We start from the raw sequence: 27,726 nt of genomic DNA on the forward strand, positions 1-27,726 counted from the left end.
GTCGCCGCCGCCCAGTGGACCGCCCTCCAGCGCGCCTGTAACATTAAACTACATTGTACTAACCCGCTAAACCTATCTTCTATATATAAACAATGTAAAAATTAAAACATCAATACATATTTTTTTTCCATATTGGTATCTCTAAGTCATCCTAGGCTCTAGCGTCTATGTTTAGTCTGCACTGCACCGAATGTAATTCTTTAAGAAATTTTTGTTTGAATACACAAGTATCAATTATAATACTAGAGTAATAAGTTTACTCTAGTTGTTGTATAGCTTCATTTACTATACCATTAAAATGTCACATTAATGGTAAAGAAAGAGGTCACAGTTATTTCCACACACCAGTTTAACAACGTTTATTAGTATGTTGTTATATTTTGTTACCTGATTAATTTGATAATAATTTAATTTGTTCCACTTAGTATAATGTTAGAATTACAAAAACTTATGAAAAAAGCAAGTTGAATAGAAACAAAAAAAAAAAGTTGTATAGTGCAGAGATAGCAAGAATCAGTGAAAACTCGAAAGCTTTGAAAACCAATTCCAGTTCTGAAACACCAATAATATAGACTTGTATCTCCTGCACTGCGTCTGTTGTTCATTTCCTCGAAACCATTTCGGCCGATGCGAAAACATATATGAAAAATGTAAAGTAACACTTACAGCCTTTGAAATATAAATTATACAACTAAATCGTAACTTAAACTAAGTAAATATGAATAAAGACATAAAATGTTAATAAATGTGATGTTGAATATTATTACGGATTAAATTAGTCAAATACAGAAATGTTTAAATGTATGTAATGACAGAATGATAAGATCAAATAAATTGTCATTCATTAATAACTACCAACTCAAAAGCATTTTAGAATTAGACTTTCTTATTATTTGGCTATAGAAAATGTATTAAGAAAAATCAATAAGTAACATCTTTTTTTTTTCGTTCAAGCACTACATTTATATGTACAAAACAATAAATCCTTAAATTATTTTACAGATTAAAAAAGTATTTTATTTGGCGGTCATATTTTACTAATTTGTAGTGCTTACTATTCTAGATTGCATTATCACCAAAATCATACTTAATTATAAGATTTCGAACCAAATCTAGAGACGGTTGTGCAGACCACCATTTCATTGAATTATGAATTAAAAAAAATTAACAAGTGAATGAAATCATTACACTGGAATGATTGAAAATTCAATTGTAAGATTTGACAAATGCACTAAAAGAAGAATAAAAAAAACATTTATAAAATGAAACCAAATGAAACTTGTCATAAATTAATATGATTATGATAATAGGTAAATAAATACTACCTGTCATATACAGAATAGACATAACATTAAATGTTAACAAAGTGTTTTGATTATTACGTAAGTAAATAGTAACGTGAGTTGCTAATTGCCACATTAGCTTCAATAATTTTGATAACAATTGCGTAATTTATTGAAACGGTTTATTATTGCGCATTCAATTAAAAGTTATTTGCTCTTTAACTAATTATAACATTTTGACGTGAAACATAAGAACTTCTAATCCAATTAAATTAGATTTAGTTATAGTTCCCGTTTCGTAAATTAAACTGTATTCTATTGTCCAGATTCCATACCTAGATTGGTTGTTATGAATACATGTTATTATGAATACAATCACGTCAAAAAAGGCGGAACTATTAAAACAAGGCTTGATATTTAGGTGCAATATTACCTGTTTCATGTATTCATTTATTATGTCATAATTAGTATTATCTCTATTATCTATGCTAATATTATAATTGTGAATAGAAATATGTCTATTGCCCTTTGTCGACCAAAGAACAGAATCAATTTTGATGAAATTTGTTGCAAATTTGTTACCTGCTTCAAGTATTAATTTCTTTATTAAGTAGTTCTCTTTTATGCCTAAACATTGACGACTCGACTGTCGCTTTGACAGTTAATATAACATTTTAAACAAAGCAAGACAGTGACGAAAATGTCTTACGAAAGAAAATCTTTGAGTTATTCATTTTGCTTGTAAGTTGATTTTCTTTCATTTCTCGAACAAAGAATGTACTTTTTAAATTGATTTGTAGCTTCTTCTTGTACACGAGATAAAACATAAATAATAAAATTACCACCACTATTTATGATTTGAAGAATGATAATTAATTTCAAATAAATTTCCAATTTTTGACCATTAATCTCAATCTTTTAAGTGATATACGATTCAGGTATATTAAAATAAGTAAAGAAAAAAATTGTATTATATTTTTAATACAAATTATTTCGTAACATCAGATTTACCTGTAAAATTAACAATTCTCACCGCGCACATCATAACAGCTGACGATAAAAATAGAGCAGGAAATTGATTGGCCCTTTCAGTTTCCAATAAACCGGTGATAAGGGTTCAGGATATAGCGGACACTAGAAAAGACACCGCAGAACAGGGAGAATAAAGGAAATGTCAACGAACGAAAGTAGCTCATACCTGTTTCATACAACACACTACGTTACTATCAATGAATAAGAAAAATACCTATTTGTTCATCTTTCAACATACTAATTCATTGTGAAAAGTTTTGAAGCTCAATCTACCATGGTATGGTATCAAGCTCGCCAATATTATAAAAGCGAAGGTAAGTTTATTTATTTGTTACGCTTTCACATCTTCACTAAACATACGATTTGCCTGCAATTTTTAATACAGTTCTTAAAAATTTTTAGTTAATATTCTCGAGATCTACCGTGTATTGGTTGCATCCTATTTTTATAAAGGCTCAGTTTGACGTAAAATAATTAAAAGTAAATCTCGTAAAAAGACTTCGTGCAAGTAATGAAAGACCCAAATAAAATATACGTATTATATTTTGTAATACATAATCAACTTCAGCACAGACAGCACTGCTTCACACTAATTCCTGCGACTCTGGTCTACTTAAATCTCTCGAGCAGTCATTCAGTTTATTTATTTTAAATTATATTTCAAAGTTTGCAATGTTGTTAATTAATTAATAGTAAAATGGACCCGCTGCGCTTCGCAAAGCCGAGGCTACTACACAATTTAATTTGTAGGTTGAAACCAACAAATGACAGAGACTATTTATTATGGAAGTTAAGCTTAACATGTTTGATACTATTTCCAAAATAATCCTTGGTCTGATTTAGAAACTGTTATATGGGTTGAACGACGCGCAAGGGAGACATCACCTTACTCCATACCCTGTAATGTCTACATCGATCGTCACAACTATAAGGATCCATTAACGAAACCAATAGTACCGTAAATTATATAGTTATGTTAGTTTATAAGGCCTTGTTGGGAAATGTTATATATCATTTGTAACTGTAACAGAGACATAAACTACGAATGTATTACTTTATCTTTGTATAGCAGGCTTAAACAGATCAATACAAGAAAGGCTTTTAGAAGACTTTGAGTTGTTACAGCAAATACATTTAAACGTAGAACTGCAACCTTTTTTATTTTAAGAGATTAGAATAATTTTTATTTTTATATTCAAGAGTAAGTAACAAGGATAGTAAATGCCTTGCATGTATTACAACATATAGAAGATGTCATTACAGTATATTTTTTTTTGTGAAACATTTATTGTTCGGCCAGTAATTTTATTATTCAAATTAACTATTATGTACTTCTGGAAAAAATGCATTATGTGAATGATATTCAGTGTCTTGATCTCACAAAACTTTAATCAAATTGAGGCAATTTAATAATTTCGTTACATGTATCAATTGTGACTCAAATTATATTCTATTAATTCATCATTTGGGACAAAAGCGAAACCTTTTTGGATGAGCATCGAATCAATCAAAATTAAATAACGTTGTTCGTACGTAGTGAGAAAAATAAACCTTAAATTTAACGTTATTGTTTTATTTAAGAACACCCAAAGAGGTTGCACTTCAAAATGATTGTAACAAAGACTCATAAACTTAAAGCCCGTAGCGATTTTCGCCCAAAACAAAGTAAAAAGAAAGCAGATTTTCTAAATTGCCGCTAAGCCTGCGAGATAACCTCATCCAGAGAAGTACGAGTACAGTGGACAAAATATTGGAGGCTCGTTACCTAAAGGCCACTCTTTTGTTTTATGACGCATGTTAAGTGAATTTATGACTGCAATTTTTCCAGTTTACTTCATTGTTGCTTCTATATGCGCAAAGTTTATTACATAACGGCTATAATGTCCTTTTAGTACTGCAGTGTATCGTTGTGATTGCGGTTTTAAAGCTGAATAATATTATACGAATGTTTTAGCTACCTTATATTTTTATTCATATAAAAAAAGATATCTCCTACTGTAATTAAAATGGTAACATGTATTTTTTAAAATAAAACAATAAAAATATCGATACATTAAATACGTCAGTTAAAACCGATTTTGTTTTCAAAATCGCAGTCATGTAATTGTAACTAACCATCTAAAGAAGACAACTTATTAAATTTAATTCAATTAATTTGCAAAGATTTCACGTTGAATGAGTAAGAGATATTTGTAAATAATTATTTTCAAAAATGACAATTAAAATAGCGTTAAATAAATATTTACACGACGAGGTCTCGACGGAGGATATTGGTTTTCTTGTAAATCCTAGAAAGAAATAAATCTAGAATCGCACTGCCGGGAGAAAAAAGGAAATCTTTAAATCAATTAACTAGCAACGGCTTCTAGAGTTGTAAATAAAATTGAAACTTAACGTTGTAAACAAGAAATCTTCCAGGTACTCTATTTCTTAATTTACTTTGACTTTTATTAAGAAAACATGCTTTTTAATAAACGCAAAACGTATTGGTTTTCATTTATTCACACACTTTAAACTAACATTTTATAAATATCTCTGATAATTATATAAATGGTTTACCAAGTACTAACTAGAACGTCTAGAGCAAATAGAATAGTTAAGTGAAACAAAATAAAGCAATATCATAGAATTGCATAAGAAGCAAATTTATAGAGACGTCTGCGCTCAACTCTATCAGAACTCTACATCTTCCTAACTTGGCTCGAAATATAATGACAGCAACGTTAAATTTTTAGGCACTTTTCCAACTTTTAAAGCCACGAGAATACCTAACTCGGTTAAAATTAGTCCATCAATCAAATAATAGATATCGGATTAATTTAAATACAAAACTCATTAATCTTTTATTTTGGAATTAATAATTTAACGAAGATTGAAGATCATGCGCCCAATTATTACACTATTGAATAAATATGCTTCGACATTAAATTCAATCAAAATATATTTTATCTGAGTAGGCTCTTGCAAGCACTTTCCGATTGTCATTTAATAAGATTGATGAACGTAAATCGAATCCATATTCCGAAAGGAAAAATAACTAAAACAAACGGTGAAAAAATTATACTCTTCAATTAATTTTTCTCTTTGATTTTAATTACCTACATTTGCTTAGACGCATTCAGTATATTATGCTCGTTCGTTCTCAAGCTCGTTTAAAAACATCTTTATGTATTTTTATTGTAAATAAAATTCAAGTTTTCTCACAAGTCACGACAAAAGAATCCGTTGTGTTGCATTTACTTAAAATTTTCCGTTGAAAGAGAAATACAATTTTCTAAGGGAGCCTTGAAGCGTTACGATCTGCAATGAAGCTTAGTGGGTGACTGAACTGTAGGTCAAAGTTCTCAACTCGATACTCAATCGCCTAGAAAAAGCTCTTGAAAACTGTTTAGACAATAAAAGAAAGAAATATAAAAAAAAAACTTTAAGAAACTATACGAAGTGAATTGCAAAGTTATAGGACTTAGGATACTTACAGTATTCCTTCAACTTTTATTAAATTCATAACAAACAAGATCTATTTTATTTGAAGTAGACACTTATATGCAAATAACTTAGGGCTGTCAATAAAAATAAAGGATGTTAATAATTATTATTACAGTAAATATTTTCATTATAATGTCAGATTTACGTGTGCTTAATACAATCATGATTCTATAAAAACGATTTCGAGAAATTCTAAAGAGATATTCGTCATGTCAGTAAATTTCTTTAAACATACATAACTAAGCTCAACTCAGAAGTTCTTAAGATATATAATATTACCATTTTCAAACTACTAAAACTTAATCCATATATCGTATTTAAAGTTGAGATCATAATTTTAATGGAAATCCCACAATAGTTATAACTTTAAATAAAAGCCATGATAATACACATATACTTATATGCTTTTTAAAAAACTTCGTATAGCCTCATTCTAAGCGTCTACATAAGTATCTTTTAAAATAGATCTTGAAGTTAGTTATATGCTAACATAAATAGCACAGTGATCTCTTCAGAATAAATTCGGATCGTAGTCTGGCTCGAAGCTATTTCAGTTTGGGGAACAATGCGATCGACATAAACCTTAAACTTGAACAGAAGCGCGGCATCGTCAGCGATTTTCAGTAAGAAGTGATTCCTTTGAACGTCTCTTGTTCGAAACATTATTTTATAAATAATATATAAACATATATCATGTACATTTGAATATTTTAATTTATTACGTCATTTCAAATTTACTTCTAAGCCTCTCTCAGTATAAAAATGAATTACATGAAGCCCAGTGATTAAAACGCGTGCATCTTAACAGATGATTGAGGGTTCAATCCCAAGCAAGCACCACTATATATATATGTGCTTAATTTTGTGTTTATAATTCATCTCGTGCTCAGCGGTGAAGGAAAACATCGTGAGGAAACCTGCATGTGGCTAATTTCATCGAAATTCTGCCATATGTGCATTCCACCAACCCGCATTAGAACAATGTGGTAATATGTTCCTAACCCTCTCCTTAATGGAAGAGGAGGCCTTATCCCAGCAGTGGGAAATTTATAGGATGTTACTTTTTTTTACTTTACATGAAAATGATAGTTATTTTAAAGAATAAAATAAATAAATATTATACAGGCGAAACATTCATACTATTTTACTAAATTCCACAAAATATGAGAAGTTATTGTATTTGATAGTTTTCAATTTAAAGATAGGATCATTCCAAGATACACTCGCTATCTGTCGACTAGCTCTATATGGACTATATGTACAAACCAAATGCCAACCTATTATGTATTGAAATAATATAATTATTATTTCAGCATTGAATATTAACATTAAATCAAATTCTGATTAAAATGCAAAACAAGTAGTAACAAGTTTTTCGAACGTGCGTTGTTAGTTTAGTTACTACAAAGCATATCGAAATATTCGAATATTTACAAAGTCATAGTCATAGTCATCATAAAAACAAAAACGCCTCATTAGGTTTTTGATAAATTAGATTGACGATGAGGCAGATTGATATACTGTTACACATTCACTATAAAAAGCTTTCAAAATTTAGTTTGAATAATTAATTACAGTTTTTCCCATTAATAATTTATCGCCTACGATACACAACAAATCACTAAAACATAATCACATTGATTTCGAAAGTAGCCATCATTAAAATAGAAAGAAAACGGATGATTAGTGACTACAAAAGTCAAGTTTCCTGACTTCTGATCTGGCAGCGTGCCAGGAGCTGCTCCAGGAAATAAGTTAATACCCATACACGGCGAAATAAAGCAGATAAGTGAAAAATTTTCCATTTTATCGAGTCATTACGTCGCCGGTGTCGGAGAAGTATACCCATCTGTCGATATTTTATGGCTGTCTATAATTAACTTGCTGTTAGCACATTCGAGGCGAACGTCCATCATGTCCGTTATGGTCTTGATTAAAATACAAATTACCGATGTTATACTTCACAAGCTAACCAATATTATAAATGCGAAAGTAAGTTTGTGTATTTGTTACGCTTTCACGTCATAACTACTCATTCATTTTTTTTAATTTTTGCATACAGTTCATCAAAGGTTATCAAAATTTACTGTATATGAGAGTTTCAAATTATCTGTTACCTTCTGTTTAAAAAAAAGTTGAAACAGCATTCGGTCTCTATCTTTATTAAACTATCCAGATTGTTATATCAAACTGATTTTGTTTGTTTAAATTTGTCAATAAAAAGGTCTTTCGATATAATTTGTAACAACGTTCCATTTTCAAAAAGATAAATTACAGCATAGCGATCAAGTAATTATTAAGTAATATTGATATATCATTTAATTTTTTTTTCCTCATATTATTAACTGTATTTCATTATGACCCCAACTGGTCTTGATTGTGTCACAGAGTGGAAAAAGTACTGAAATATCAGCCAGATTGAGCTCACTTCAGGGCTCAGAACACACGTCCTTAGAGTGGCTCCTGTGTGGCCGCCCTCGGCTTAGAACATCGTCACCGTTTGAGAGGACATAACGCGTGCTATGTATTACGCCGTCATACGCTTAAGCTTCTACGGGTCGTAATGAAGGGACCTCAATCTCGCTGCCGGGGTCGGCGTTTGTTATGTATGTATCCTAACAAGTGTGTATTGTTTGTAGTTAGTTTATAGTCATTATCGTTAAGGACGTGCTTGGGACGCATACGGGTTGGATATAAAGATAATAAATGTACACGTAATTGGTATGCATAATTATATCTCATTTTTTTTTCTTTTTAATACTATATTTTGGATTTAATAAATATAACTGTATACATCTTTTTTTGTCTCTTTTTTATGTTACAATGTTTTTTAATGAGAAAATAATTTTATTATATTAGTCATGAGAATGCTTTAAATAATAATAAAAGTAGTATGATATTTTTTTTTTAAATCATGTTGTTTGCTTTTTATTTTTATATCTTTACTAATTAAAAATAGTCCTTAAAATTATATGAAGTACATACTCTTGACCTGTTTCCGCAACGTTCTGTTTGTGTTTAACCTTATAAAAATTATCTTAATATATTAATTAGTTTTGACACGTAGGATATATTCTAATTCAAATATACAAATATCTAATATGAATACGAGTTTACAATTGCTCCAACAAACTACATTAAATAAGTGTATACAAACATAAATTAAATTAGAATTATTTTTAATATTACATGTTCTATGAAGATAATAAAATTACTGAATAAAAACACCGCCCACTGATATTGGCAGTTTAAGAAATATTAATAAAAGTTCCTGATATGGCCAATACATCAGAATCCTTGGGAACTAAAATAGCATAATATAAAAGGATAAACCAACAGATAAATTATCGTTTTAGCTCCGCGCGTTATCATCACAATCTAGAGAAATAAAACGACATAAGTCTTTATAGTATAATTATTACCCTACCAATTTAAATATTTTTTTTACAAAGTGACATTCAAATACTACAAATTTAATTATTATAGACAGAATTAACATTAATAGTCTTAACTATTAACCGTGTAAATAGAATACCAACTAACTTGTGATCTCGGGTAAAAGGAAGAATAAACTTGGTGTTCACTGGCGGTTTACGTCATCTCCAGGGAATCTCATTAAAGCCTGTTCAAGTTTCTATCTATCGCCACATAGGAACGTATATTCAGTACTCATCGAAATTGTCGAAGGCGCCTTTTTGCGCCGGAACTGACTCTGATTTATATTGGATCTGATTATTGGCATTTCCCTGTTTTCAATTCAAATATTCTTTTGGCTTTCGGTGACAGCGTAAGATTATTTAAATATCTGGTTTCTTTGAGTATTTTTAAAAATAAATCCAACGAAATTGACCAGATGTTCCTTTGCGAAGGCATCTAATAATAAGTGGATATATACTGACTCACGAAATACCCACACTAAATTTTAATAATAAATCGTATTAAAGGAGGTGGACTAGGATAGAAACAAATGAAAAACCGACCGCTAATGCCGTTACTATATGTCATTATCGATTGCCAAACAAATTCGATCTTCCTCTAAAATGGAATGGAATCGCCATTAAGTAGGTACTTAATTTTTAATCAAGTAATAAATCGATACATTTTCCAATTCCTTACATTGTATCTGTCTTTGACTTTTCTAGAAACGAAATCTAAACCTCGATGTGAGTTTGTCAAGTGGTCACATTAATTATACAACTAAGCCAATCGTTCTGTTAGACGGCGAATTGTACGAAACAAAAATAAACAATTCAATATGAAAACGAAACGAAATTCAGAAATATCGAGCAATTTATTTAGTAACATATCGATAGCCACAACAAATAGGGATCGGCAAGTTATTGATGGGTACAAAGCGAAACATCCAGCGGCGTGACGCGTGTGCTCTAAGCGGTAAAACGAAGCGAGTCGATAAGGGTCACTTTGATTTTGGATTATACATTTAATATGCTGACCTCCCCTCGCCGTCTATTATTTAGAAGGACTTGACATCCCAATATAAATTATACGAGAGTTATGTGTTTCCTATAACGACGGCATCTCTCTGTATATCAGTAGTCAGTATCGTATGATAATATAGAAAATTTATATCTGGAAATACATAGGTTAAAACAAAGGTTTGTTTAAATTAAAATATAAGCCAAATTAATGCATCGGCGTAATTATAGTACGTACTCTATTGTTTTAATTTATTTTGGGTGCACATTACAATGACGCCTTTTTAATCAATAATGTTAATTGTTTGAATATTTTCATAATTTAATTTTGCAATACCAATCTACCAATAGCTATCTTTTGTACGTTCAGCCCTATAAAGCTTCACTTACTTGACTCCTTCAGAAACTTTGAACTCAATCAAATGAATAGTTGAGGTACGTATACGACACTAACAAATTAATTTTCAGTTGATATCTATACATACATCTAATAAAACTTGAATGTGTGTATGTTAAAACAACCGCTTTTTACTATATGCATATATTTAAATGTATACACGGTACATATACCAAAAAATACATATTTTTTTAATTTTTGTCTATCCGTCTGTCTATCTGTTTATTCCGACTAATTTCTGAAATTGCAGAACCGATTTTGACAGGACTTTCACCGTTAAATATCTGATGTAATAAGAAGTAATTTAGGCTACTTTCATTTTAGAATGATATATTACCTATTTATATCATTTCAGTTTAATTCAAACGCCCACGAAGTCGAGGGAACTGCTATTCATTTAAAATACAGAAACTATTGTACGTTTATTTGATCAAACAATTGACTTCAATTATTTTAAGAAAAGTACTAAAAAAGAAATACCTACTTCGAAAAAATAATTAAGAGTGTTGCCAGCGTAAAAAAATATATTTATTAATTAATAATATGTGAATAGAACTTAGATTTCAATAAGTTGAATAGGTCATACTTGATATATTCTGTATAGCTTTATAAGTGAGAAAATAAGTCCCAAACCAAAGCGTATAATTTAATAGCAGACTAGTAAGTGGTACCCGCTCGCAATCATATTATCCCGCTAGCATTAAGCGGATATAACCACTCGAAGCACCTATGACTATTAACCTCCGGTCGGATTATTTTATAAACACATCCATATTAAATTCAAACCAATTACGTTGGACTTAAAGTTTGTAGCTCACGTATACGGATTTAAGTTGGTAATGTATCATTAGAACGGTTTATGTTATTATACAGTTCCCATTAATTTATATTGAGATGATTAAACGACATCAAAAAAGAATTGGATTCTAAATTTGAGTAATTGTGTTTGTTGTATACGAGTATTTGCATGTTGAAATTAAAAAAAAAAAAAAAACAAATTAAAAAGACACGAATAAATTAACTGTGTTCTATTACCGACCATAAACTCAATAGTTACTGTCACAAATATTACCGATATTAATTCAAATATAAGTATATTGTTTTTAAGTAATACATTAAGCAAATTTATATCCTTGTTTCAAGAAATTATAGCCCAATTTGGGTTAAAGAAGTTTTTCTCGCGAAGCTGATAAGTGAAGTTTGGTTGAACATAAAAAGTTTTATTGACCAGTCTTGTTCCGTTTCGAATTCACATGTTTCCTGTCAATGGTTTAAGATTAGAACTCTTAAACTAAACTTTTCTTGTTAGGGATCCGATCTAGCTTTTGTTTAACTTAATTTTAAATAAATTTTAAGTATTTTAAACTTAAAACAGATTGCAGTTATTGATTTCGTTATTATTATAGATCACCTTGTGACAATATCTCATAATGAACACAAAAAAGGTGGATAATAGCAACCAGTGAATTTATTGAACGGTTAATTAAATTATAAAATAGGAGACAGTCTGGCAAATAGAAAAAAATGCCATAGATATAACCAGACCCTTATATCGCTATTTTCCGACTAATATTGGAACTAAGATGCTATGTGTAGCTACGCATTTTTATCATTTAATACAAAAAAAAACTAAGTAGGTATTCTTGCTTGCAATAGAATTTGTGATGACTGGATGATTTCTGAAATATCGATTTAGCAAAGAGCCCTACCACCAAAATTCTTCTGTGAAATCTTTCTAATTTGCCTTTTTACATAACTGGGGATATGAAATTGTAAAAGATAACAATCTCCATGTCCTGTAGTTATGTAATATCTGCACGAGAAGCGCATCATCTCACAAGGCCTATTCCTATTTTATGAGGGGAGTGTTGGTACTCTTGGAGGCTATGGTCGTAAACAAGTGTAGTTTACGAGGGCCGGTATGTGCTTTACCTCGCTGTGAACCCGAGTGATGCATTTTGGACATTATCAGAGCCCGCTCATAATAAATTCAGTTTGAGACAGCCGAGGAAAACTGGAGGACGTAAATTAAGTTGATTTTCAAGTATACCCGCTTGTATTAAGGACAGTATGTTTACATATGTGTGTACGTTTAACGGGAGACGCAGCTGCGTGTTGAACTTCCCTAGTGCAGAGATAGGCCAAAATTTCAGCCAAGGTTAAACTTCTACGAAAAATTTAACAAAATGTTATCTTCCAATTTTAAATAAGAAAAGACTTTAAAAAGTATAAATATCGAAAAACCAATGACACAAAAGTAACATTTGTGCAAATTCCAAGTATTCATAAAGTACATACAACAAAACAATATAAGTCATTATTATTATAAATCTCTTTATTACGCACAAATGATTATTATACAATATGTATAATTACCAAAAAAAATACTAAAGAAAGGTTTAGTATACAACAAAGAAAATATTCATATAAATATGATATGGTAAAGTAGCGTTACAGAAATATACATAGCAAATAGACTATAAAAGTACCGTAGACATAAGGAGGCAAGGTAACCCAATACCTTAGTAAAGCATATGTAAATAACAATTTAACCGGTACCTGTCACATGTGTACATTTCTACGTTACAGCAGCCGCATATTGGAAGTTGTGTATTTACATTAGGAATACGAATCGAATAAAGTTCATATTCGAAAAGAAAATAAAACGTACTCTGTTGACATTTGTCGCAATGTCATGAGTGGATAGGAAATTGAAAAATGAATTCATTGGATCAATTTAATTTTGCATACTACGATTCGAAAATAGAATACTGTATTTAGTATGTTAGCTTTTATCTGTGAAACGGTAGTCCCCGTAGATTTGTTTTATACTTTAAATAAACAATTTTTAATGGGTATCGTAGCAATATATATATATTTTTTTTTATTTACAAACTTGAATGTTAACGAAGCATTGTGTTACATACGAAGCATAATGATGTCAAAAATAGGCGAGTGAATGCTGTGTATGACTATAAGAATAAATTGTTAAAAATCTTTTAAATTTTTCGACAAAAGATGTATAAGATTTTGGAGATGATATAAAATATAAGAACCTTTAAATTTCCCACAGTTGATCTAAGGCCTCCTATCACTTCGAGAGAAGTTTAGGAGCATATTCCACCACACTGCTCGAATGCGGCTTGATGGAGATGACATAAGACAGAGGCTCAATCTAATATCTTGCATCCAAATCCTGCTAAGTACTTTAACGGTACTTATCTTTCTTGAGCTTAATAACCTTTTATAAATTATCTCCAGTGTGGCAAAAACACGTGTTTTAATGAAAATCTATCATATGTATCCACCGAACGGCGTTGGAGCAGCTTTCTAACGCCTTAGGACTACAGACAACAGATGTTTATAGACCAGACATAAGTTACCGGCTGTATTTTCCTTCATGTATTTTTTTAATAAAGCCATTCGCTCAACTATGAAATTATAATGAAACACAATTATACATTTTCGAATGAATATAAAAAACTTTAAATATCACTAACATTGTTAAAAGTAAACAATACCGGTGACGAACTACATGAAATTAACCTAAATAAAATATTGCCACCTGTAATCCTCAACAAACAAATGAGAAACACAGTTTTAATTACATCCTACTTGACCGTGGATCAACAGAAGGAACTCGTGTTCCGCGAAATTACTGCAGTGGATATACATTTTTAAAACAAAAACACAACATCGGAACAAAGGAACTTCCCTTGTTAATTTAATTCCGCTCCGCTTTTTTTTACTTGGCTAACTTTGCCCATGGTTAGTTCATAACATACATGTAGTAAAAAATATCATAAATAATTAGTTAGACGGGGCGACCACGTTGAGAGCCGAGATGGTCTAGTGGTTAGAACACGTACATCATAACCGATGATTGCGGGTTGAAACCCGTGTAAGTACAACTGATTTTCATGTGCTTAAATTATTTGTATGCATCTCGTACTGAGAGGTGAAGGAAAACATCGTGAGCAACCTGCATGTGTCTAATTGCAACGAAATTGTGCCACAACAAAAAGTTTGCAGCGGCGTGGTGGAATATGAAACCTCCCCTCAAAGGGAAAGAAGGCTTAACCTAGCAGTGGGAAACTGACAGGTTATACATGTGTGTAACGACCACGTTAGTGTATGGTATGTTTTATAATGATCAGCAAAGGCACTTTTATATTATTTGTTCGAATACGAATTCAATTAGATTATTATAGGTCATATTTTCTTATTTTTTTCTGTGTGTATTTTCTTATTTCTATTATAAGAAAATGAGAAAATTCTTCAGTTCTTCAATCAAATTCTTTTCGAAACTTATATCTAAATCTTAATAAATTTTTTTGAAGTAATTAATGCTTATTTGAGGGTAAACCGCTTCGTTACGTAACGCGTTACGGGGGCAGTCTGCCTGTTTCTCTTTCTCTTACACATACGAAAACGCTGGGCACTTTATTCCCGTTTCACTTTAACCCACAGCGCTAGCAGAACAGACATACTGTCGATTTTTTTTTAAATTATCACTTCTATCAGGCGCCCCTACAACACCACTTGATGGTGAGCGATCACCAACGCATAGATATTAGCGACGTAAAATAACAATATTAAACATTTAGATTGTAAAATTGTGGCATATTATGAACGTTGTGCCTATAAGCCAATTTAACTAACCTAAGATAAATGGAACAAAACCAAAATATTGCTGTTTAGCTAATGAGTGGGCGATACCCACAAGTGGATTTGCAAAAAGCCTTACCACAAATTAACACTACTGCTGAAATGGTAAGCTATGATAATTATTATAAACTTGGTCTTTTCCAAAACATTTAACAATGCACGAGGCACAAACAAATTAGATCATATTTATTTTCTTATGTTATCTGTTTATGAACGACGAACAGCTGTGCCGACTTGACTCGGTTCAAATAAATGTGGAAATATCATTTTCAATTATTCCCTGCGTATAACTTTATTTTCTTTAACACCACAGCACACAGACATAAATAAAATATTAGCATTTCAGCTTTGTATTGATATTACGACGGATGAAAATGATTTCAAAGAATATTTCATGTAATATGATTATACGCGACCAAGTAACAGGGTTAAAATATTACATACATATATTTAAAGAAATATCAAGCCCTTCTTTGTGTTCATACGTATGAGATAAGTAATAGCGAAAATATTTATACGATAGATACATGATATTTCTTTGCATTTTTCATAGAATTCAGACGTAGATAGACTACTTTATATTAGACGGCCACTGGGAATATAACAAGAATTATTTGATATTATTTACATGGCTAAGACGCTGCCTAAGGTAGGAAGTGAAATATTGCACTTATAAAATTTAAGTTAAGATTTTTCATTCAATGTTCCGTAACACCGAAGACTAGCATTTATTTATTATCCCAGAAATCTGCGGTTTTTCTTATGGTGCATAAACAGTTCTTACAATATAATAATATTGTTTTCAGATTGAACTAACTGTAATTATACTTCTTTGAAAACAATACAATAAGACGATTATGGCATTAAATTTTAAATAGAATTATATATGAAATCATTGTTTAAATTGATTGCTTCGATTAAAACTCACATATAACGTTAATTAGTTAATTATTATTCACGATATAACATGGCAACATCTGCAAGTATAAAAATTTAAATACGTTTACTGTGATAATTATATTTACTCTCCGAGAATGTTCAAATAAATACCATTATATTAGGGGAAAGTTTTGTCGAGTGGTCACACACGGTCCTCAACAAACACATGTACGGACGTCCTGCTGTGCACAGCGTAGCCCTTTTAACAAAATAACCTGAAAATCTCTCATTTTCTTGCGCCTTGCTCGCTGCCTTTACTTATTCATGCATGTAGAGATTACACAGTCGGTTGCTATGCAGACTTTCTGCGAATGTTTATGGATTAATTTGGTTTAAAGGAGGTTTTTTATTCAATAATATATATTCGTTAAAAGTAAGACAAATATATGAGTATAATAATTACAATTACAACTCTTATCGCAATTCAGTTACTTTTAAATGAAGTATACACATTACCAGTTGTTCTTAAATTATATATCTATAATAATTTTTTAATGGTTACAACATATAACTCAAATTTTATTTAATGTAACTAATCGAAATATATTAAAATCAATATATACCTACATATTATTCAATATGCTCAATAAACATATGTACAATAAATACAAAACTAAAATTTTAACTTTTTATATAAGAATATTACCATAAAAAAGGACTCTCAGGCGATGCTAAAAAAATATATCTCCATGTCTAAAGTCAACGCGAAGTGGTGAGCTCAGCGCGTACTGAGATAACGAGTTCTATATCGAATGTGATATAACTTCGACAGTTCCCCAGTGAAAGGAGAATAACTTTTTGTATAATATCACTGTTTTAAGTTGTGCACACAGCATACACGTGGGACGGTTCAAAACTTTTTAGGACAGGCAATTTGGCTAGTCAGCCCACGCCTAATTAGTTAGTAGGGCCATTTCATTAAAGGTGTAATAAGCTAGCTCTGTACCGAGAGGCTTAGCAGGAAACTCAATGCATAAATGATTAAAACGGTACAATACTTTTAATAAGCTGAACTAAGTATCTCCAGAGTGAATAAGATCGTTTTAATTTTAGTTTGAATTGTAATCTTGTACGTGATGCATCATATATTAACTTTATTGCCTCATTTTGACGATGAATTGTTTTTAATAAAGACTGATGGGCTAGGATTATGTACCGAAAAAAGGTTTCTAGTTAATTTCTAGTAAATAAGCGAAGTATGATCATTACTCAATGGACAATTCTTATTTATTTAAGCACTCAAAATGACAATATTTTTTTCCTTTATATTTCTTACTATTTAATTAGTTAATTGTTGATTAAAAATTACCTTAATGAGTGATAAGACTCACTTGAATTTAATCAGAGAGGCTTAATTTGCAATCTTCAAAACAAAAGGGCGTTTACGAAGTGGCTTTAATTTTTTTTATGTTTTAAATTTTATAAAAAAAAGTAATTGCTATGAGTTTACTGTCTTAAACTTTCACGACAAATCTCAAAAACTTATACAGATAAATATCAAGATTAATTTATACTTTGAAAGTTAAACTGAACGTTAGAAGTTAATGGAGTTTATTTATCAAGAACGGGAGATCTTATTGTTAAAAATACGAATTACATAAGTACAGAAACGGCACAAGATATCTAATCGGACTTTAGAAGTATTAGAAGTTGATAAACTGCGTGTTGATGTTAGATGTCCAAGTTTGCTGTGTTCAGTATAAGTTTTTATCAAGTTTCATCACGACTATATTCTGTTTGTATGTGCAATTTATAAAAAGAAGTCAAATAAGAAATTCTGAGCGGAGTTTTTCAAATCACTGAATTATTTAACTTGTACAATTGCGCGGTTGCAGATAAAACACAAAAATACTGTGTTTAAATTAAATTAACGCCCAGAATTAAGCTAAGCTTCTTTTTGTAAAGAAAACTCTAATGTATTTTCATTACCTATATTTATTACCTACATTTTTACTTTTATATAAATTATCAAGTTGTACGTTTTAAATTAGTACATAAACATACCCGTGAATGTGGCGCTCGTAGTGCGATCGGCTAGGTCGGGGCGGGCCGGCGCGCCGCCGCCCGCATGCTATCAGCTGGCCGGCGCGGCCATCTTGCCCTCGCGCGCCTCCTCTCACCGCCCTGCGCCTGCGCAACAATGCCGCTTAAGTATTCAATATCAAGCGTGGCAAGTACTGAATTAAATTGAAACTTTACATAATACAGTCATTAACAATCTAAGATTCCCGACTGCTATGTAATAAAATATTTTGTTGTTTTACTACAAAACTACTTAAAAGACTAGTTCTGAATTAGATTTCTTGTGTCGTAACTTGCCGTTGATACTTCTTGAAATCTACCAACTAATTATTTCTTAAAATTAGTTGACGAATAATTAATTTGAGGCATTCAAAAAATATGTAGGAATAGTCACTCGTGTATGCAAATGAATACGGTTTGTTTGAACCACACAGAAAATTGTTAATATTATAAACTGAAACGAATCATAATTTTCCTTCTTATTACTAATCATAATTTAATAATTAATTTATACGAATAAAATAATTATCTGCTTAATTAGTATTATTTTTATATTGGCCATACACAATTATTAATTATTATCAAATATAATATATACTGTTTTTTAAATTAACTGTTTCGACTAAATCGTTATTAAAAATTATCCTCAACTGAGTTCACGTGATCTTATGACATGGAGATACATTTTGATCATCATATTAGTGACGCAGTTTCCTATTATATAATGTAAAATAAAATCTTAATTTGACGCATATAAGAGATTCAATCAAATAAAGAACTAATAATATATCTTAAGCTATACATAATATATATCCTTAGTGCACTCCCAGCTATATAAATCCAAGCTCTTAAAGAAGAGTAGCAAGGCGCTACGATCGATACTTATTTATTATTAGGATGTTTCTGTCCACAATATGTAGCAGACTCTTTATAATTTATACAAATATAGAGTTCGCAACGAGTTTTCTTAGCTCCGCCGCACAGTCGGGAACTCTCGAAGTTTCTTTTATTACATTCATTTAACAATTGAACTACTGACTTAAATTGCACCGATATGACTTTTTTTAATATAGAAATTGTATAGGTTTTTTTACTTATTATATACTAGTGACCCGCCCCGGCTTCGCACGGGTGCTACAGTACTGATACTAAATATGATAGAGAATTTGTTTAAAATATCTATCACATTACAAACTTCTAAAATGATCAGTGTTTTCTTAGTATCTACAAAAACCTTCCTCTTGAATCACTCTATCTATTAAAAAAACCGCATCAAAACCGTTGCGTAATTTTAAAGATTTAAGCATGCAATGGCATATAGGGACAGAGAAAGCGACTTTGTTTTATACTGTGTAGTGAAATGATATCTTAATTTAATAAATGTCGGAAACAAAAATTCAATAATCCCACGGTATGCTGTATGAGTTTTCATCATAAGATAAAATGTTAACGAGGTAAATATTTTGCCACAACAGAGGCATGTACATTAAAAATATTTTAGCAATTCCGCTTCACGGACGGAGCCGAAACTGGCGGCCAAAAAGAGGTTATACGTTCGGCCCGCATGAAAAATTTCGTTGACATTATTTTGATAAGTGTATGGCTCTTTTGTTAGCAGTATCTTTTTTAAATAAACATATTGTATTTATACGACAAAGAGTTGTTCAGAATAAAAGCTAAATAGGCTAAAGTTCTAACAAATACATATGTATGTGTTATTTTTTAATTTTTCTTTGATTTACATTATCAAATGAATGCATACCTAAGTTAAACGTTACCAGTGTAAATATTTAAGAATAGATAATCTGGTCAATAGTAATATTATAATATACATTATTATTGTCTATAAAAATGTATATTTTCACTTTGATTATTATAGAATAATGCATATACGATCTTATAAATGAACTAGGTACTGCTGTGTAAATAAATTCCTTTCCCATATTTTATGACGCCTTTCTAAAGCTACTACTATATCCGAGAGTAGCACATCTACTCTATGTACTCACTCTACTTATGAATCATTTGAAGCAACGATCTCTGAAATATTTTTAAATTTAAAAATCGAATAAAAAAAAAATTATATTTTCAATTAAATTATAACTTTTTTGTCATGATTTTTGTGAGCATCTTTTGTCACGTCAAAAATACGGCAAAGTTGGTTGGAAGATAATAAATCGAGCAGTCGCAATTGAAATGTCAATCCACAAGTTACACGGTGAGCATCGTGTGAGCATACACGATAGAACAACGCAGACGTCTGATGGCTCACTAACGTTTGAAATTCCCAACCTGTCGTCTGCCGCGTCATGGCAACACTCGCCATTTATTTGTACCTGCTTGTGACAACCACTCATTCCTGAAATGTTTTCGTTGTTCTGGCTTTCGAAAACGCAACGACAAATGTTCTAGCACAACTCACAAATCGCAATTCGGAAAAGTTTATCGTATTTTTGTTGTACGACCGTTCTTGTTTATCTCTTTTAACTTTTATTCACATCTACCTTGATCTGACGAGAATTGAAGGTTCGAATGTATTTATACATACGAGCTTCTTAAGTTATATAATAGTTAATCAATGCTATTTAAATAATCAATGCTATTAACATTCGATATTTTAACAAGTATGTACATATGATTTTAAGAAATTTTTGGTGTACAGAAAGAAACATATTCCAAACTACCTATGCATAACTGCGTTTTGTATAATAAAAATGAAATTTGTAGATTTTCGAGTAGGGTAATTTGCATAAAAAAATATTCATATTATATCGTATTAAAAACATTTCTGGTAGAAAAAATACTAGTGGATTTCAGAGGTGATAGTACATAAACACACATGATCAATGGTAATTATTCATATCTATTGAACTTTGATTAGCGCATCCCGATATCTGGTTATTGACTCTATGCGAGTCCAGGAGAAATTAGCAGATTCAGATAATGTCAATAGTTTACATGTGATCTAATACATATGGCCTATGAGCAATATAAGAAATTACATTGCTCACTTTCGCCTCAATTCCCATATGACCTTATGCTTATCAGCGGTAATTAATGAACAGGTGCGGTAATTAACGAACAGATGAGAATGTATTGAATAAAAAATATTTTACGTAGAATAAGGAGTATGTTTATAGCCTATTCCAATGGAAGTATAAAAATTATATCAGATGCTTAACTTGTCTTTATAATTCATCTCGTGCTCAGCGGTGAAGGAAAACATCGTGAGGAAACCTGCATGTGACAAATTTCATAAAAATTTTGCCACATGTGTATTCCACCAACCCGCATCGAACAGCGTGGTGGAATATGTTCCAAACCTTCTCCTCAAAGAGAGAGGAGGCCTTTACCCCAGCAGTGGGAATTTACAGGCTGTTGTTGTTGTTGTTGTTGAATATCATAGTATAATCAAGCTCTCAACCACTGATATCGCGTCAATTTGCTGTCAAATGTTATTTATCTGACTTTTTCTCTCTTATGCTTGGAACAGAGTATAATCAATTATTCCTTTTTATTCTAAAGCGCTACGTACGCGCTCACAAATCAAACGCTGCGAAATAAATCATAAAACGTTGAAAGGTGGTTAAACCGTTCCTTAGTCTACACTCATACTGATATTCCATTTATATAACTAGCTTATGGCAGACCGGTGAGCACACTCACTGTTGCTAAAAGCTTTCCTACATCGCCCAAACTAGCTATAGTTAAGCTAGTTCTATAAATACGGTTACATTTATTTTGGTCTGTTTAAATGTCTGCATAATTTTGTTTCCATTAGAACAGTGATAATTATTTCGAAATATAATTAGACCGTACATTTTAAATTAACTATGCTTCGGGTATATTTTGTATTAATACATCGAATTATAATATAACGGAGAAATACATAGAAGGGGATTTCGGAAACACATACAAAATATCAAACTTTTCAGAAACAAAAAATTGTGTGAAATAAAAATAAATCGATACGGTAATATACTCTATTATAAATGACGTCATTAATTTTAAGCTAATCCTGGACATATACGTAATAATACTAAATAATACTTGGTATTTTTAGTAACTTGCAAATATGTACTGCCGTAACATTTTAAATGATATGAATAAAAATTAGTTAATGAGAAATAATAGAAAAATGCAGTAAGCTCAAAGCGACATGCGGAAAAAGATGTAACGGAATAGGAGAATTATATTCTTATGCACCTTGTTAACCCATAAAAGAGGTCAGACGACTTAAACAAAGGCTTTTTGATGCCTTCAAGTACTCGACCATAGTACATTTTGCCCATCAAAAAAATATAAAGAAAAACAAAAACAATTCATTACATTTAAAATATTAAGGATGGGTTGTAGTTATTATACCAATTTTTGAGATCGAAATTAACAATACTAATTATAATATTATTATTATTAATCAATATTACATTAATATAGGTAACCAGCGACTCGCCGACTTCGCACGGGTACAATACTGATACTAAATATACTGCAGAATTTATTTATTTACATCAACATCACATTAAAAACTTCTATAATGATCAGCGTTTCTTTACTATACTATCCATGTATAAGATACAAAAACCTGCTTCTCGAAACACTCTATCTATTAAAAAAAATGCATCAACATCTTTTGCGTAGTTTCAAAGATTTTAGCATACAAAAGGGACATAGGGACAGAGAAAGCGATTAATTGATTAATTGTTTATCATGTTAATCTTAACCGATGATTGCGGGTTCAAACCCAGGCAAGCACCGCTGACTCATGTGCTTAATTTGTCTTTAAAATTCATCTCGTGCTCGGCGGTGAAGGAAAACATCGTGAGGAAACCTGCATGTGACAAATTTCATAGAAATTCTGCCACATGTGTATTCCACCAACCCGCATTGGAACAGCGTGGTGGAATATGTTCCAAACCTTCTCCTCAAAGGGAGAGGAGGCCTTTAGCCCAGCAGTGGGAATTTACAGTCTGTTGTTGTTGTTGTTGTATGTTAATTACTTTTTGGTAGCGATTTGTGCAAACGCATCTGGGGTGGTTGGGTTGGTGGTTTGTGCAAACCCACAGGGTTAGTGGCGCATTGGTGATGTTAAGATTGGTTATTTTTTTGTCCAGCGCCATTGCCTTTGGTCAGAGGTGAGGTGAGATTTGTTTATTCAAATCACGTTAAACGATTAAAATAATAAATATGCGTAATAAATTAAAAATGTTATAGCGATTGCTTCACAAAGAGCGCTAAAACAAAATATCGTTAGTCTGTCTATTTAAAAGGATTAAAATGCTCTTGTTGCTTTAAATTCTTGGTTTGAATTATCTTCCTAAATATTATCTTTAGAGCAATTTACTTTGCTCCAGGTTAATTAAAGCGTACACAGAGCACAGAGGTGAGTAACTCACCAGCGCTATACTTGACTCGATTTGAATAACACTTAGTCACGGGAATGCTGTTTACATTAATATACACACATTAAGATTAAATAAATATATTTCATTGGGTAAACTAGCAATATTATCATGGAAGCTAAATCGGTGTGAGACTTTAACTACTGAAATCCTTAAAATTGTTATTTTTATATATAAAAGTTAGGAAGACAAATGACCCACTTGATGGTAAGTGGTCACCACCGCCCATAGACAATGGCACTGCAAGTAACATTAACTATTCCTTATATCGCCAATGTGCCACCAACCTTAAGAACTGAGATATTATGTCCCTTGATCCTATAGATACACTGGCTAACCCAGCCTTCGAGCTGGAACATAACACTGAGTAATGATGTTTGGTAGTAGAATATTTAATGATTTACCAGCCTGTACTAGATATCAACTTAACCACAAAGACCAACGTTGATATAATTTTGTTAAAAAATACTAAATTGTTCATTAATTATTGGAATTGGACAGAATGATACAGACGTAAAGTTTCTCAACGCAATTTAGGAAAACCTAACATACATATTTAAATATCTCATATTTCATCAAAAAAATCCAAACAATACGGAGTCGTTTGTCAAATTTCGATTAACAAACACAAAAAAAAAACAACAAAGTTTATTCAAATGACGTTCAACGAATAAGCAATCAGTGTTTTCACATCGTTGCGTAGCGCCCTTCACATGATGGAGACCAAGCTGAGCGAGGCTAAGCAATTAAATACGGTATAAGGACGAAGCACAAGGTTGCACGCTAATGCATAACTAGGCTGGCGAACGGTGATGCGTAAATATAGAAAACATGATATAATTAGCTGTTATATAACGTTTTTAAACGTATTTTTAGAGACGAGATGGCCCAGTGGTTAGAACACGTGCATCTTAACCGATGATTGCGGGTTCAAACCCAGGCAAGCACCGCTGATTCATGTGCTTAATTTGTCTTTATAATTCATCCCGTGCTCAGCGGTGAAGGAAAACATCGTGAGGAAACCTGCATGTTACAAATTTCATAAAAATTCTGCCACATGTGTATACCACCAACCCGCATTGGAACAGCGCGGTGGAATATGTTCCAAACCTTCTCCTCGAAGGAAGAGGAGGCCTTTAGCCCAGCAGTGGGAATTTACAGACTGTTGTTGTGTAACGTTTTTATAAATAGATATAAGACATTCTACGACAGCTATGAAAAAAACGCTCTTCTGTGACAACAATTGTGATAAGTCACTCTCATTACAATAATGACTATAAAATGAAAGCTCAGATACATAGTTTTTTTTATTAAATATCGGCTTGTCCTTTTCTTGATTTTCCATCATCTTTCAACTTTTTCACTCCACAGTAAACAAGCTCACTGTAGCGTTATCGGCAAATGGCGTTCATTGTATTTAATACTACCCATAAACCGTTTTTACGGACTACCTAAAAAGGTTATATTTGCGAGTGACCGGTTATAAGGTCGTTTGATTATATTCATTCCTATAATCATTCCGTTGAACATAAGCCACTGACTGCTGACTTTGAATTATTTTATAGAACAGAGTAATCTATAAAGCAACCTTTATTGACATACACTTTTGTATTTATTGTTAAATGTAATATTTTATACCACCGAGCAATAAAAATCAATAGAAACAATATAAAAACGATTTCTGATAGTTTCATCAGGTAAAAAACAGAATTAATTACACGAAACTAAAATTAAAATATTGTCTATTTCTGAGACACAATAAATTATTATTATTATTAATTTGGGTGAAATTCAAATTTAGATAACTGACAAAAATATTAAGATTTTTTGTCTTTATTAGAATGAAATGCGCAAAGCAAATATAAAACCTATTTCAGTTAGTTTCATCAAACTAAGAATAAACGTTACTTTGCAAAAAATTAACAGCTGCTATTTAAGAAATCTGAATGCAGAAAAACGACTCGGTTTTGTAACGTGCAGTGAAGAGTCGTAGGAAGTACACAAGCTTAGTTCATAACGACTCTTAATAAGAAGACATTTCGTAATATGGCTACTGCGGAGTTCTGGTTTGTTTCGTTGTAATTCTCTTAGTAACAATATTTTCAGCAACCATCTTGTAAAAGTGTTTGTTATAAATCATCAAAGATTAAAAAGAGATTAGCCATTAATAAATGCCAATTCATGATAATTATATTGCGTTCCAAATATTCTATTATGGTTAACTTCATAACATTCATTATAAAAACTGCTTACAAGTAAACAAATACCCAAAAATTTGGCCAGACTCATAACAATTAACTTCAAGCCATTTTTCACGGAGAGATCTGTTATTATTTACGATCTCTCCTCAGTGTGAAAAGAATGAAATTATAAATTGCCTACATTAAGGATAATATAAAAACACATTAACCTAAATTACTTAGTTTCATAACATCGTCGTGTCAAAATAAATTAATATTTCGCTTTAGAGAAAAATCTGTTTCGACTAATGAGAGAGATTACTGTAACTCTGCCTGGTTTCTCTTAAGGGGTTTGATGGATTTAAATTAATTACTCTTATATTATATATAACTGTCGCTAACTACTTCTATGTAGTTAAGTAACGATCTGTAGATGTCCCAATGCTACCTTTCATTTTCAGAAAGATTGGAGCTTATTCCACCACACTACTACATTGCGGGTTAGTGGATACACGTAGCAGATTTTCATCAGCCGCATGCAGGTTGCCTTACGATATTTTTATTCACCACCAAGCACAAAATGAATTATAAACTTTTAACAGCTCTTTTATGTATTTTTTGATAGCATGTTTATTTTCTTTCTTTAATTTTGTTTAATGTACAAATTACCATGCAAAGCGTGTTGAATTAATGCTCAGAATTAATAACATTTATACTGATAAGAAATGGAAACGAATTGCAGTATTAAAATGTAAATGTTTCACCGCTTAATTAACAGTCGTTAATAATTATTAAGTCTTAAGTTAAAAATATAATAACTTTGATGAAATCAATATATGCTGAGCTTGAAACTAAATGATATTCGTATAAACTCAGTCAAGCCAGCATATTGATTTCCAAATGTTGTATGTTTACCACGAACCCAATTAAACAAAGGACAATTAATGACAACATTTTATATTGTAATTATTTGAATAATCAATCAGCGATAAAAATGCAAATGACAGAATATAAGTGATGCAAATATAAATGTGCAATGTATATTGTATAGTTCATAATAAATAATTCTATAAAGTGTTTTACAGCCAATCAGAAACGCCATATTTCACATGCAGATAATATAAACGCCAATATCAAAATATATTCCTGAGTTATTCACGTTTTTGACGGTCAATTGTACTTCTATATTTTCGCTGTGCCTTATGCCTATAACGTATATATTTTTTGTGGACAACGCTATCATTGCATCTTTACATATGAAGACATACATTTTCTAATTTATTGATTCATACCGACGGATCTTCCATAACATGAAATAAACATTATATGCAAGGTAAATTTTATAAAAAATTCTAAAAAACAAATAAGGGAAGCAAGGAAACTAGTGATCGTTTTAATTTTGATCAAAGAACAACAGCGCACGTGCGCGTCTGTATCCCCTCCGGGTAGAGGTTAAAATACAACGTCTATCCTCAAAGCTAAAGCTGTCACCATATTCGTAAGCCATTCATTTTAATGCCTTACGCCATGGGATGCGCTGTTGAGTCGCTGAAAATCGTTACCGGTATACAACTATTCCCATGCGGATAAACTGACACATGCAACGCACCAACTTACACATAGATTCACGGTCGCGGCTTCTTTACATCGCGCCACAATCGCCGGTCCCGGTATCGGTTTCACTAAATCGTGGACGACGACCACATGCACAGCGCGCGTTATCAGTTACGTCTCGGGATCAACGACAGTACTCAAAGGACTCGGGTCACTTTTCTCCCGGGCTCCGAGGGCGTGTACGCGGCGGTTCGCGGGTCAGGTGTCGCACGGTCTCGCGGTGCGGTGCGGTGCGGACTAGCGCTCGCACGGGCCAGCGCCGACACA

General features: G+C 31.6%; 1 long non-coding RNA gene across 1 annotated transcript; it reads right to left on the minus strand.

Moving 5' to 3' along the window:
• Positions 1 to 27,726, minus strand: LOC124542458. The gene is made up of 3 exons (XR_006967332.1): positions 27,463 to 27,726; positions 18,246 to 18,371; positions 1 to 35 (listed from the first exon to the last, which is right to left on the minus strand). It is a non-coding gene; the product is annotated as an uncharacterized LOC124542458 (long non-coding RNA).

Source organism: Vanessa cardui, chromosome 2, assembly GCF_905220365.1.
Source record: "Vanessa cardui chromosome 2, ilVanCard2.1, whole genome shotgun sequence".
Taxonomy (NCBI): Eukaryota; Metazoa; Arthropoda; class Insecta; order Lepidoptera; family Nymphalidae; genus Vanessa; species Vanessa cardui.